Source organism: Ambystoma mexicanum, chromosome 2q (assembly GCF_040938575.1).
Source record: "Ambystoma mexicanum isolate Mex_15411 chromosome 2q, UKY_AmexF1_1, whole genome shotgun sequence".
In the NCBI taxonomy this organism is placed as follows: Eukaryota; Metazoa; Chordata; class Amphibia; order Caudata; family Ambystomatidae; genus Ambystoma; species Ambystoma mexicanum.
Window position 1 is genome coordinate 21,214,934 of NC_090924.1, and position 14,898 is coordinate 21,229,831.

Sequence of the window (14,898 nt, forward strand, 5' to 3'; positions counted from 1 at the left end):
ACTGCAACACACAGACTACGTGCACTAAGGACGCTTTGTAGAATCTGTGCACCAACCTGGATCTAGTGCAACCCTCGTGCCGCCCGGGACATCCATCCTACTAACTTCCCTGTTTATTGTTTCATCCCAGCCGTTGTTACTGGACAATCCAGCCTCTCCAGTGACTTGTCCCTCTTCCCAGTGGTAAGCCTGTTTGATCTCCCTATTTTCCTGTAGTAAAGTAAACCTTCCTAGTGTCAGGGGGTAATCTAGTTGTTATTGTTATCCATAGGAACCATATCTCCTCTGGCCTTGCATACGCTACTTAAGGTACTGCTAAGAGAAGATTTCTGTCTGCATTGTTTAACCTGTGGTTTGTTATCTCCTCACAGCTTGGTTTATTTTGGAGGTGCGCATGTTTCACACTCTTTTATTTGATCTACCCCTCTGTTTGTTTAATATGATCCAGCAGAGCGGCATATCATAGAAAAGAGTTCCCTCAAGTTGAGGGGCCCCAGGTTTATGGAAACCTGGGCTCAAGGTTTGACTACCCAGGAACTGTGGTTCTTCGGCATTCCTTCCGGTGAGCCCTGAAACCTAACTCCAAACAATCTAGTCAGTGAGTTGGTGATTAACACTTGTGGCTTTTTCTTATCGGCCTCTTGGGTCTTCCATCAGTTGTCACACATCCTTTCCAGTCTTTGGCCTTGTCATTCTGCATTCATTCATAAAAATATAGTTTAGGGGTTTTGACTCACACCCACCTTCTTAGGTTTCTCTGTCACCCTTGTGCCATCTTCTGTAACTGTCTTAATCTGGGCATTTGGGTTATTCACTTTTATTACTTGTGTTTATTCCATTCCATACTTAGAATGCTTAATTTCAGTGTTTCATTCAACAAGGTGTATGATAAACATTCATGCTGCTTAATTATAAAGTTCCCATTTGTGCGGTATTCAATATGCTTTGGTGTCACTGTATTTTAAAGGTCGGTTTGTTTTGGATTTCAATATGCATTGGCTCAACTGTATTTTAAAGTTCCATTTGTTTCAGTATTCAATAAGCATTGTTTCACTTAATTTTCAAAGTTCCATTTAGTTTGCTATTCAATAAGCATTGTTTGTGTAAACTTTAAAACTCCATTTGATTTGGTATTAAAAAACTTTGTAGGAGAGTCCCATCATTTACACAACTTCCCCTAACAGTCACCGGCTTGTGGCGTCTCCTTCTGTTGTGCTCCGCTTGCCTGCTGTGTTTCCTTCTCTACATGCTGGCTGCGGCAGGTATACAGTTGTTTCATCAACAGGAATTTTTACGGCTACCTTTTTTACGTGGACATCCTTACCAAAAAGTTATTGAAATTTTGGGGGGGTGGGAAAGGTCAGATAAGGTGTTGCAGGGGTTGGGAATAGTTAAAAAAAAAAGGTGGGGGAGGGCAGCTTGTGGTGGAACCCCCCTAAAAAAAATATGATGGCTTTTTTCATAATATTGTCCACGTAAAAAAGGCAGTCGTAAAAATGCCTGTCAGCGAAATGACATGGAACCCTGCGGGACCACAGCTCCTGCTGCTAAGCATGGTTCACACAGGCTCTGTGACTTGAGCACTCCAAATGTGCGCTCCACTATGGCCCGAGTTGCAACATGGGCTGTGTTATATCTTACCTGGGGTGGTGTGACAGGGTTCCATATTGGCGTCATCATGTAGATACTAAGAGGGTAGGCACTGTCCCCTGTAGAGATGGAAATGTTTGTAATTGGTGTCTATTTGTCTGTGTAACATGCATGCATATGCAAGGCCATTTATACTCACCGAAGAGCCATGTGTTGCCATGCCTTCCAGGGCCCAGTGTAGGGTTGACATTCTGAATATGAAACTATCAAGGGTGGACCCCGGATAGTTTGCATATACAGAAGTAATAATGCCCTTGGCATCACATACAACCTGCACGTTGATGGAATGCCAGTGCTTGCGATTGCTATATATGTGCTCTGTAGCCTAGTAGGAGGTAGAGCCACAGAGTGCAATCGATGGCAACAAGCACTTTAGGGAATTGCGCCACCCCATAAATGTTCTGGACCGGGGCCTGTCTTTCTGCAGGTGTTCTGGGCATGTAGATGTGCCTGCAGACTGAGGGACATAAAGTCATTATTGCCAGCACCTGGTGTAGGCAGCGTGACTGCGTGGGCTGTGAAATGCACCCAACTATGGCAGTTGTCGGCTGAAATGACCCAGTGGCCAAAAAATGCAGTACATTGAGCACCTTTTCCAAGGGGCTCAGTGCCTGGGAGCACAGGGTGGTGATGTAAGGTCATCTTCCCACTCTGTGACCAAGGGCCCCATTCCGAGTGTGGCTGTAAGGGGTTAACGGCGCTGGTAAGGATGCCGGTGCAGTTAACCCCTTACCGCCGCATTCCGAGGTCCTTTAGTGGGAGCCTCTAAAGGTTCAGGGAGCCAATAACGGGCCCGTTACTAACGGGCCCATTATTAGCTCCCTCCCCATTCCCATTGAGCCCTATGGGGGCTCGAATGGGAATGGGGATGGCTTCCCTGAATCGTGAAATACCGGGTCCTCCAAGGTTGGAATGACCCGGTAAGTCCCCATTCAGGGAACACAGACCCGGACCCGAGTTTGGAGGCAGCCATGCCGCAAATAGAGGCATGGCTACCTACAAAGTCGTAATGAGGCCCCAGGTCTAATATAATATGAGGTGGAAACCTATACCTGCCACAGACCTGGTCATCAGGCATCCCAAAAAGGCTGGTCTTGGGTAGAAAAATCCAGGCCCTTGCTATCCTCCTCCCCCTGCGGTGTCACACGATCACTGCTGCGACAAATGGTACATTCATTGTAGCTGTATACGTGCGTTGTTTAATCGCACAGTCTTTTTATGCATATGTTTTTGTGCGCATTGACGTTTACGAGTGCTATCCCGTGACACACTTGTTTCAGGATTTGCACGTATTTTTCCGCTCACCGGTGAGCCCTGTCCAATTCCATGAATATAGGTTTTTTTAGGGTGCGTATGGGCATTGCAAAGATTTTACTGTGGTACTTCCCTCGTTACGCCCATATTTTCGCTTGTTGTTCCCCATTCCATAAGTCCGCCCCCTTTTTAGGTGACTGTGCAGACACGGATGGGCCTTCGTTTGGAGTCTCACGCAAGGCATTCATGGTGTCACAGTGACGTGTTGGACCGGCGCAGATTCCTCGCAAGTCCCTGGTAAGCCACGCGCATTGTGTTCTATGAATCGACAAACGGGCGCTTGCGTGTGATTTCGCGCACAAGCCCCCTATTTTCTGTGCAAATAATTCCATGAATCATGCCCATGGTCTCTTTTTGATTGAAATGGCAGTGGCATTTTTTTTGATGTGTTTCACTTGAGTGCATCTCCCATCAGGAAAAAAAAAGAAAATTATTTGCATCCCAGGAAAATTCCGAGTTGCGAATAACGATTAAGACTGAAGGGTGGCCATAGGGTTTTACGTCCTGTAGCCTTGGCTGAGGCCCTTGTGTTTGTTGGCCCTACAAACCCTGGGCTGACAGGCCGTTAAACTCTGCCTCCGGTTGTCAGCCTGGGCAGGGAAGTCATCTCATGTATTACACATATAAAGAAACACAATGCCTGACCCCACTATGCCAATTTTTTTCAATACAGCTTTTTTGTAAGATGCCATCAAAAAAGCAACAACTATGAGCCATAAGAAAGGATTGTATGCTGGTAAGTACATTTCTAGAGTGTACGATTTCAAAATGGAGTGTTATTAAATATGTAGCTACAAATCCTGTAGATAATACAACAATACCTGTTATCAATAATGCCTTTGAACATATGCAATTTTAAATAGGAGATGTGCCAACTGAAAAAAGTAATGGAACCGATTAGGGTTTTCTTAAAAGTAAGAAAAGAAAAAAATGATCAAATGTGTTAGTAGCTCTTAATAAAAGAAAGATTTTTAGAAGAAAGGGTAACCAATGTGCTATCAATTTGAAACAGAGGAATAAAGATATATATAGGAAAATGTATCACTCTTGAGTTTTTACAAATCATTGGAGAAGTGTGAATTCAAAATCTATATATGTGGTAAAGCGTTTTTTGCAAAAGAAAAAAGTAGAAGTAATAATTTAAAAAGCTTTTCACAAACGAAATGAAAATTGTTCATTTTACTATTGAATAAACTTAAGAAATTACAAGTGACTACACCATCCTATAGAAATATAGAGTACAGAGGTCATGTACTTACATGTGACAACTTTTGTGACGTGTTTGGTGGAGAGTGGAATCACACTTCCAATACGGAAAGATGTTTTAATGAGGAGAGTTACATTCAAGGAAAGAATTTTCCCCTAGCTCTTTGTGAGAGTGGACATAGCTATGACGTCCAAAATGGAGGGATTTAAAATAAAGAAGAAATTGCAAGGTGTGATAATACAGGAAAGAAAGTTTAGGTCAGTCTAGAATAAAATCAAAGAAGCACTGTGAGTTATGGACGTGAAATTCTTTGTGCAATATTAATACGTTTTCTTGTAAATTCAAAGATATTTTTGCAATTTTTGTGGCAAATAATAGATGACTGCAAAGTTTGTGAAAAAACTAGATTTCTGGGTAACTCTTTAGCTTGTCTTGATAAAAGTAGATGTAAGAGTCAGTTTCATTTTATACGGATGCTAATACCATACTAAAATGAGATACCTTCTGGTTAAACCACATGAGTGCAAAAACCAAGTATGTCTCTTGCAGTTTTAAATCAAAGTTTAGTTTCTACAGTGGAAATGATAAATATCATGCATTTTAAAGAGTATGTCTATGTGGATGAAACACTTACAGGAAGTGGAAATGATGATCCTATGCTTGCAAAGGATCAGATTTTTCAACACTATAAAAAAAGTATTGCAATGTCTGAGTTGTCTTCAACTGAAAGACATGACATTGTTTCATATCTGTCGTATCTTGTCGACACACATTTTATACGTTTCAAGTGCAAATAGTGTACATTGAGGAGAAAATTAAATGCACTGTATAAGATGTTTGGAAAGAACTTTGTATCTGTTTGTAGAAGAACGATTTGACATAGGAGAGGCCCTTTATGCTTGTGAACACTGTGTAAGGTGTTATAATCAAAGAAGTAATCTTTCAAGAAGTGTTTTGCATGACATGGTAGTTCCTGGTATATCTTCTGTGCTTCAAAATGTGAACATGTCTGAAGTGATTCCATTGCAAACTGTTCATCCTTTCCAAGTTATTATTAGATTGCAAACAGATGTGTCCAATCTGCCTGACAAATCATTAGTGCAGGGTGTGAGAGGCAAACTTGTGTATTTACCTCTCAATTTGGAAGAACATGTGAATACTCTAGGAGTGAAGTGTGACATTGCAGATTCTTTGTTTGTTTGAGTAAACGGTGTTGCCACTAAAGATAAGGGCATTTGGCAATAGTTTATACATATTGGAAAAGTGAAAAACGCATTGGTGTTTCTATTGGAGCACAATGATTTATACAAAGGCAGCCTGAATGTACCAGACTTGTCTATTCTTGATGTTGAGTCAACAAACAAAAGCAGTAGTTGTCCTTTCTAGTATCTCTCCCACCACCTCTCCCATCTCCCTCCTATTCTATGGTGCTCTCTGTCTCTCCTATCTTTTCCAACTGCTTCTGTATTGACTATTCTGCTCTCCTCACCAAATCTGGTAGGAAGAAGTTTAAAAAGGACATCCTGGTCTCCTACCCAGGCCTCCCTATCGCTGACACCTACACCAGTGTTTCCTCCAAGGCAACTCTCACCGACATCCTCTTTGTCGTTCCATCACCAGACCTATGGACCCTTCATATGGTCTCTGTGCTCTCTCCCTTCTCTTCCTCTCCCAATAATGGCGGCACCCGCTGGGCCGCCCTCCTGGCCTCCTTCCATTCCTCTAAGGTCATCATTAATCTTTACTCTAATGGGACCGTCCTGGTCCAAGGCCTTCAGGCCAGACTTCACCTCTTTGATAGACACTTCCTGTGCCTTATCAACTTCCTTTCTTCTCCTGCTGTCCCTTCTCCCCTTTCCGCGACTACTGTACCTCCCCCCCTCTGCCTCCTCCCCGGCTACCTTGCCTTCTCTTTCCCTCTCTGCCCCCTCTCGGGCTCCTCCTTCACCTCCAAAGGGTGTATCTCTGATTTGTACCCCTCCCCGGAAGTCCTTCAAGGATGGCAACCTTCTCCATATTTCCACTCTAAACTCTCGCTCTGCTGTCAAACACTCCTCTGATATCTGGCACCTTCTTGAAGAACTTGACGTTGATGTCCTCGGTCTCACTGAGACATGGTTCACGGCGAGCTCTATCACTAGCTTTGACATGCTCCTACCTGATGGCTACAAGATCCTCTCCGTACCCAGGTCCAACCACTCCAGAGAGGGTGTAGCCCTGATTTTCCCCAAGTGGATTCCTGCTAAGTCACTCCTACGCAGGCCTACTCCTCTTTTGAATGCCTCGTCTGTAGGCTCTCTCTCTCCCCTAGCCATTCCCTATCTGTGTCTACTATATATCGGCCACCTGGTCATATCTCCTCCTTCCTCTCTGAGTGGGCTGACCTCTCCTCCTCACTCCTGGCCTCAACCTCTCAACTCCTCCTTCTTGGGGACTTCAACATCCACCTAGATACCTCCTGTGCTTCCGCTGTACTCTTTCGCGACCTTTGCGACTGACTCTCACTCACTATTCTCCCCTCTGGCACGACTCACTCTGCAGGGCACACTCTGGATGTTCTGATCTCCTCAGACCTTCCCCTCTCTGTTCCTCTCTCCACTCCTCTCTCCTGGAGTGATCACTGTCTCCTCTCCTCCCACTTCACCTCCTCCCTACCTCCTAGGCCAAGCCACCTACATCACTGCCACCCACCTTCTCGGTCATCCGACCCATGAAGCACGCATCAGCTGAGGCCTTCACTGCCACCTTCTCACCACCCCCTCCCCCTTTTGACTCCCACCCTGACACAGCCCTCTTCACTCTCCACTCTGCTTTATCTGATACTCTTGATATCCTTGCCACTGCCATGAGAATCTGCCTGAAGCCCAAAGCCAAGGGCAACTCCTAGTATGACTCAGACCTTGTCACACTAAAACTCAAGTGCAGGGTGGCCGAGAGCAAATGGCATGCTTCATGTACATCCTTTGACAAACTGGCCTGTCGCCTGCTCCAAATGCAATATCGGCTCTCTGTCCTAACCAAGAAGAGAGCTCATATCTAAGCCCTTGTCTCTGCTGCATCTAATAACTTGGCTGAACTCTTTAAAATCTGCAAGGAACTGGCCAATCCTGCCTTAGTCCCTACCTATCCTGTCCCTTCCCAGGCCCTCTGCACGGCATTGGCTTCTAACTTCATCTCTAAAACTCAGGACATCCTGTCCTCACTCTCTTCCTATCCCCTCTGACCCCCTACACTCTGCTCTTCCTCTGACCCTTCGGCAGCCACCTCTCCTCGCTCCTTCTCTGCCTTTCCCCTGCTCTCCGCTGATGAGGTTTCTAGACAAGTCCGATCTGTGAATGTCTCGTCAAAACAGGTTCACCCCTGTTCCTCCAAAAGCATCAAGGACCACATTGACTCCCTGGCTCCTGCCCTGGCTGATTTCTGCAATCATTCCTTCGCCACTGGAGTCTTCCCATCCCCCCTGAAGCATTCCCTTGTATATCCTCTTCTTAAGAAACCCTCTGCTGACCCCTCCTGCCCAGCCAACTATCGCCCAATCTCCATCACTCCCTTCCTGGGCAAGCTCCTGGAGAAGCTGCCCATCTCCCAGCTTAATCGCCACACTGAATCTGTTGGTTGTCTTCATGACCATCAGTCTGGCTTCAGAGCTGCCAGAGGTAGGAAGCTGCTCTCCTGAATATCCGTGAAGACCTGTTCTCCAACCTGGACTCTAACACCCCTTGCATACTCATCCTGCTTGATCTCTCGTCTGGCTTTGACACTGTCAACCATGCCATCCTGCTCAACCGTCTCCGTGATAGCCTGGGTACCACTGGTCAGGCTCTGGCGTGGCTGACTTCTTTCCTCTCCGACCAGCCCTCCCAGGTCCAATGTGGGTCCTTCCTCTCCTCTATCTTTTACTCTAGCTGTGGTGTCCCCCAGGGGTCTAACCTCTAACCCTGGCTGTTCAACCAATACCTGACACTCCTTGCCCACCGCATCGCCGCTCTTTGCCCCAAATTTCAGTGCTATGCGGATGACACCCAGCTAATTGTCACGCTACCCTCAGCCTCCTCCTCTCCTCCCCTCATCTCTGATTGCCTGTCTGCCATCCAGGAGTGGTGTGCCGCCAATGACCTCTGCCTTAATGCCAGTAAGACTGAGGGCCTCATTACAACTTTGGCGGTAACCATGCCCTTAGTAAGGGCATGGCTGCCACCAAAACCGGGTCCGGGTTCCCTGAATGGGGAATTATCAGGCCATTCTGAGTTTGGAGGGCCCGGTAATTCCTCCTTCAGGGAACCCAGGCCCGGACCTTCCCCATTAACATTTGAGCCCCCATAGGGCTCAATGGGAATGGGTGCACGGAGCTAAAATGGACCGATTACGACTGGCCCGTTGTTAGCTCCCTGGTCCCCTCGCGAGACCCGGTAAGGACACCTGGTTTTACCAGACGACCTTACCGGGTCCCGCGAGGGAACCTCGTAATGAGGCGGAAGGGTTTTAACGAGTCCGCCTCCATTAGCGGCACCCGTTCACCCATTCCACCAGGGTCGTAATGAGGCCCTGAGATTATCCTCATCGGCACTTCCATCCCTATAGCTCTCTGGCTGGCCTCTCTTGGCCCTCTTCCTGCTCGCTCCCGCTTGCAAGGTAAACAACATCGGGGTCATCTTCCACTCCACACTCTCCTTCCTCACATCTCTGAAGACTCTAAGAAGTCCACTACAAGCTGCACCTCCTCAGAGATATACTTCCTTTCCTCTCCTTCCCCCAGAAGCTCACTGTCTCCAGAGCTCTGGTTCTCTTTAAACTCGACTATTGTAACAGCCTCTTTCTAAATCTGCCTGCTTCTACTCACCGCCCTCTGCAACTTATCCAGAATAGGACTGAAAGACTTATCCTTGGCCTCAAGCCCAGGGATCGTATCTCTCCAGGACTGCAATCTCTATACTGGCTCCCAGTGGCTGCAAGGATTAGGTTCAAAACCTTCTGCATTGGCACAAGGCCTTCTGGGGCCTGGGGCCTCAATACCTTCAACTCTCTCTTCCTAAATATCTTCCTTCTCGAGCTCTTTGCTCATCCGCCTCCAACTGCCTCAGGGTCAGTCGCTTCTCTCAGCAACGATTTGGTGGTAGATCTCTTTCTTCTGCTGACACCTCCCTCTGGAACAGGCTCCCTGGCTCCCTTAAACTTGCGGAGAACCATCTCTGGTTCCAGAAGCACCTCAAAACCTTCTGCTTTTTCTCCCCCTCTTCTCTGCTGACCACCTGGCCGTAACCCGAACTGCACTGGTTACCTGGACACCCTTTGATCGTGGGCCATGGTCCTTCCCCCGCCAGCGTCACACTCCTGCACCTCCCCCTGGCAACCCTGCACTTGGAGACTGCTTCTGTACCGCTACAGTCCCCCTACCAGCCTTACTGGCATTGCCCACCTGGCAACCCCTGAACTTGTGGACTGTTTCTGTATCCCTACAGCCCCTACCTGCCCTTTACACCTGTTTCCAGCACTTACCCATGCACTTGCTGGCTGTTACTTACCTTGTACCTTTTCCCATGTACTGCACTCTCCCTGCCCCCTTCCCACGCACTTGCACGATCTGAATGACACCTGGCCTAGTAGGATCGTTATCCGTCCTCCCTCTGTTCCCCTCCCTTGCCTCGTCGCGCCTTGAAACACTTGTGTATAGGCGCGTTATAAATGCCATATCATATCATATCATATCATATCATAAAGGTCAGTTTCAGTGTCTGTCTGTTGCAGAATGGAATAGTTGGTATGACAGTTTAGAACTGTATCAAATGAAAGCAACGGAATGGGCACCAATCAGTATCTGAGAAAATACATTAGAAGCCTGTTGTTTCCCAATGCTTTTTCCAACTGGTACAGAAGGGAGATTGGATGATCGGAAGGTGCAAATCTCTGCTTTAGAATATCGTTTTACAAGGGTGTATTGTGAAGATTCACGATTCCGCACCAATGTTGAATATATTTTTCACTTATTGTATGAAAGTGAATTTTCAACATTATGTTATACCTTTGCTCATACACTTCAGACCGGAACTAGATTTTGAAATCTTTCTGCATGTGACATGCTGCAACAGGTGAAAGAAAGAAATTGAAGTTTTAGAGGGTAAGCTTATGAATCTTCTTGCTACAATGAAAGGACTAAAGAATATTGGTATAGGAGACACTCTGAGGTTAGATGCATGATCAGAAACTTGGGATCTCCAACTTGGTTTGTGACTTTCAGTTGCACTGAGTATGGTTGGGATGATCTTGCAGAGTGGTTTTGTGAAATTAATCCAGAGAAAGAAAATATAGAACACATGACACCAGGAGAATTGTTTTCTATTGATCCTGTAAGTGTATTGTGTTTTTTTTATCGGACATTGTTAGCCAAGTTACACTTTATATGCAATAAAGAAAATGGACCATTAGGTTTTGTGGAATATTTCTTTTGGAGGAAAGACTAGCAGGCACGTGGGGCTCCACATATACATAAGTTGTTGTGCATTAAATTTACACCTCCGTTTGTAAGGAAAGTGATGGCTGTGTGATGGAGTTTATTGTAAACTATGTGACTTGTTCTATTCCAGATCAGCACGTGAATGCTGATCTACAGAACAAGGTGGAAAGATTTTAAATGCACTCTGATGAAAAGTAACGGCAGAGAAAATACAAAAGTAAAGACAAGTACTATACACAGTGCATATTGGGACTTCCAGGGCTTCTGATATCAGTTGGTCAAGTGAATAGTTTAAAGTCATCTGTTCGACACCATGTTACAAGTACATCAGCAAGAAATGCATATTTTTTTTTTTAAAGAAGTAAGGCGTGCCAATTCATTAATGATTAAAATCCTGTAATTGCTCAGCTATGGAATGCAAATATTGATGTACAGTTTATTGCTGATGATTCAATAGCTGTTACACGTTATGTTACAGCATACATGACAGAAGCTGAAAAGAGAGATGCAGCTGCAGTATGTGAAGATTTATCAGCAGATACAAGTCTTAGTCAGAAACTTCTAAGCTTCAGTTAGAAGATGCTTTCACATAGAGGGTGTGGTAGCTACAAAGCTGCAGATTGGCTAACTAGTTTGCCTCTATATGGATGCAGCTTTAATATAGTAGGGATAAGTCTTGGACAAGCTAGTAGTAGAAATCAGGAATTGAAGCCTTTGAGTGAAATTGAGAAGTTAGATGAATCAGTACCTGACAGTAAAGAGATTTTGAAAACCAACTTCACTAATACATATTATCCAATCGATCAGAAATGTTGGAGAATATTTTGTTTATATGAAGTAGCAGTAAGCTACTCATATCAAAATGTTGAAGCAGTTTTAAAGTACATGGATGTGGGGGTTGTCTAGTGAGACATGAGAAGGCAAGTCTCATTAATCACATGATATTGGGCCTCATTATAAGGTTGCTGGTCCGGATACAACGGTACTGGTAAGCTTACTGGTACCGTTGTATCCGGACCGGCAAACTCTGAGTTGTGCTCGCGGGTGTCTTTCATTCCGACAGGTCTGACTTGGCAGAATGAAAGGCAACCGCGAGCACAGCCAGCCTGTGCTACAGGCATCCCCATTCCCATTGAGCCCTATGGGGCTCAAATTGGAATGGGGATATACCGGCTCTGGCACCCGCGAAAGGGCAATTACTGGCTTACCCCGGTAATTGCCCATTCGCATTTGCGGGTGCCGGACCCGGTTGCAATTTTGGAGGTAGCCTTGCAGGTTTTACTGGCAAGGCTACCTCTAACCTTGTAATGAAACCCATTTTGCCTCATTACACGGTAGGCGGAGAACCATGGTGCAATTAGCGCCATGGTTCATGCCGGTAAAATACCGGCACCGCCTTGGTGGAAAGGGGAATTACTGCCCCATTCCAAGGTTGGCGGGGCGGTAATTCCCCCTTCCACCATTGCCCTTCCCCATTCCCATTTCTGCCCCATAGGGCATAATGGGAAAGGGGAAGGTGCTAATTACGGCACCGCAAATTGCGGTACCGTAATTAGCTCCCTGGGTCCCTTTGCGGGTTGGTTTTTAACGCCTGCAAAAAGCAGGCGTTAAATTCCCCAACCCGCAAAGGGACCTCGTAGTAAGGCGGTAAGGATTTACCGGTACCGGTAAAATACCGGTACCGGTAAACCCTTACTGCCTACCGTGTAATGAGGCCCATTGTCTTGCTAAACGGCTGAGAAAAATAATGTTTTGTATTTGTGTCTTTTGCAGTTGTTCTTCACATGGTGGGCAGAGAGTGATTTGGTTGGAAGTTTTAAAACTTTTGAAAAATAATTTTTGCTAAAAAAAAGTTTAATTAAATATCCCAAAATATCCAAAATGTGAGCAGTAGCTGGAGTTACTGGAAAAAGAACTACGTCAAAAAGAACTTTTGGCAGCTGACTTGACAAAAGAGACTATTGAAGGAAGTCGAGATTCTGCAGTAGGAAATCAAAATGTTCTTGGTGAGCCAATTATTCAAACTGATGTTGAGCTTCCCATGGAGGAAGTAGAAAGTGCAATGCAACAAAGTAAAGTTGCTGATGTGAATTGTGATGACATTGTTAGTACACTTAATATAGAGCAAACAGAGGTTTATTGTAAATTAAATATAGGTTCTTACATGGTTTACTGCATAGCAAGAGTGAATGTTCTGGTGTGTACTACAAACGTGTATTGTTGTATGTTAGTGGGGAAGCAGGAACAGGTCAATCTTGTTTCATTCATGCCATAAGAGCTTTAATCCAAAATGAAATGAATTCCCCTTTGTTATGCATTGTAACTGCTCCAGCAGGTTCAGCAACATTTAATGTAGGAGGTGTTACTTTACTTTGTCTGTTGATGCTACCAGTGGAGCATGACAACAAACTAGAGTATCTAAAAACTTGTATCAAGTGCAGCACAAGAAGTAGGAAAAGTTCTTAGAAAGTGAAATACCTTGATTGTAGATGAAGTAAGTATGGTGTCTAACTTGATGCTAGCTTTCATTCACTTGTGAATGGAAGATGTTTTGAAGAGTGACTACAACGTTTTGTTTGGAGGTAGACATTTACTTGTTTTTGGAGACTTGTTACAATTACCTTCTGTGAAAGGTCAACCAGATGTCAGTATGCTGCAATCAAAGTATTGGTCATTTTAACCTTTGGAATTGTTTTGAATTCTAGGAACATACGATTAATATGAGGAAATCTGCAGACTTAGAGTATGCAGAAATGCTTAATATTCATATAGGTGTTCTTGAGGAAAATGTAAAAGCAGTCTTAAAGGGAAGACTGATTTCTAACATGTTATAGGCAGATTGTAGTCCATCTGCTGTCATTTTGACTCTTAAGGAAAAACATATTTCTTGTGTTGGTTTAACTCTGGAATGCTACTGTCAGAGAGCGTTATGGGAGCTATATAAATAAACAATCATATCATTGAGCCCTATGGGGAATGGGGAAGGTCCGGGCCCGGGTTCCCTGAGGGAGGAATTACCAGGCCCTCCAAACTTGGAATGGCCTGGTAATTCCCCATTCAGTGAACCCAGACACGGTTTTGGAGGCAGCCATGCCCTTATTAAGGGCATGGCTGCCTCCAAAGTCGTAATGAGCCCCTGTATATTTTAATATTTACAAGTGTTCCCTATATGTGCTAGGTTACATAAATGTTTGCATGTACATTATGTTGAGTGTGATGGAGTGTAGAAAGGCATGACTGTTTACATATGAAACGAGTAAACAGCAGGTTGTAGATGCAAAAACCATTTAGTACCATGTTTGAAAAATAAATAATATGTAACTACTGATACAGGTTTTAGGGAACAATTTAGGTATACTGTGCTTACTTATTATGTGTATACGTGGTGAAAATAAGCATGCACAAAGGGCCTCATTTGAGTGTGGTGGTCTGGAAACAGGGGTGCCGGTAAACGTAACAGCACTGTTGTTTCTAGACTGCCACACTACGAGTCTGCCTACAGGGGTAGTTGCGCCCGGCAGGGTCAGACCTGATGGGTGCAATGTCCCCTGCAGGCAGACTTCCACAGAAGCACTGGCACCATTAGCAACGGTGCTGGTGCTTCTGTCTCCCCAATCCCATGTAGTCCTATGGGACTCCACAGGAATTGTGCATAACCGAATCTGCCACCTGACTTCCCACACCTCCGGGACTTGTAATGTCCTGGTGGCACCGGGACGTCAGCATAGAATTCAGTGTTTCTGGGTCAGCGGCAACCCACCCCTGAGCAATTTTATTTTCAATCCACTAGGTTTTTTTCCCCAATAATCGAATGGTTCTTATAAGACATCCACATCATTAAAGTGGACTCATAATAGATGGCTGATAAGCACTGATGTGTCCAAACTTTGTGATGGTACATTCGATGGGCATTGTTGTAGGTTCTTCTGGCAGAAAGTGTATTAGACATCCTCAGTTTCTTTTATGAATGGTGTGCCTTTAGTCAATGTATCTGCAGCTGTCTGTCTTCTTCATTCCTGTTGCCCTTTTCACTGGCGGTGATGGATTTGTAACCCACACTGAATTGTCCTCACTGGTGTCATTTGGATGAGACATAATAGGCTCCAAGAAAGCCGAGAACCTAGGGATTTGGGAAAACCTGCAAAGAGGGCTCATTCCAAGATCTCGTCTCCAAGAAGACCTTATGTGGGGTGGTATCCACAAATGGCAAAGTGTAAGAACTTAGTGCAAATTATATTCAATCTCATTATACTTACTTCAGTTGTTTACATCTGGA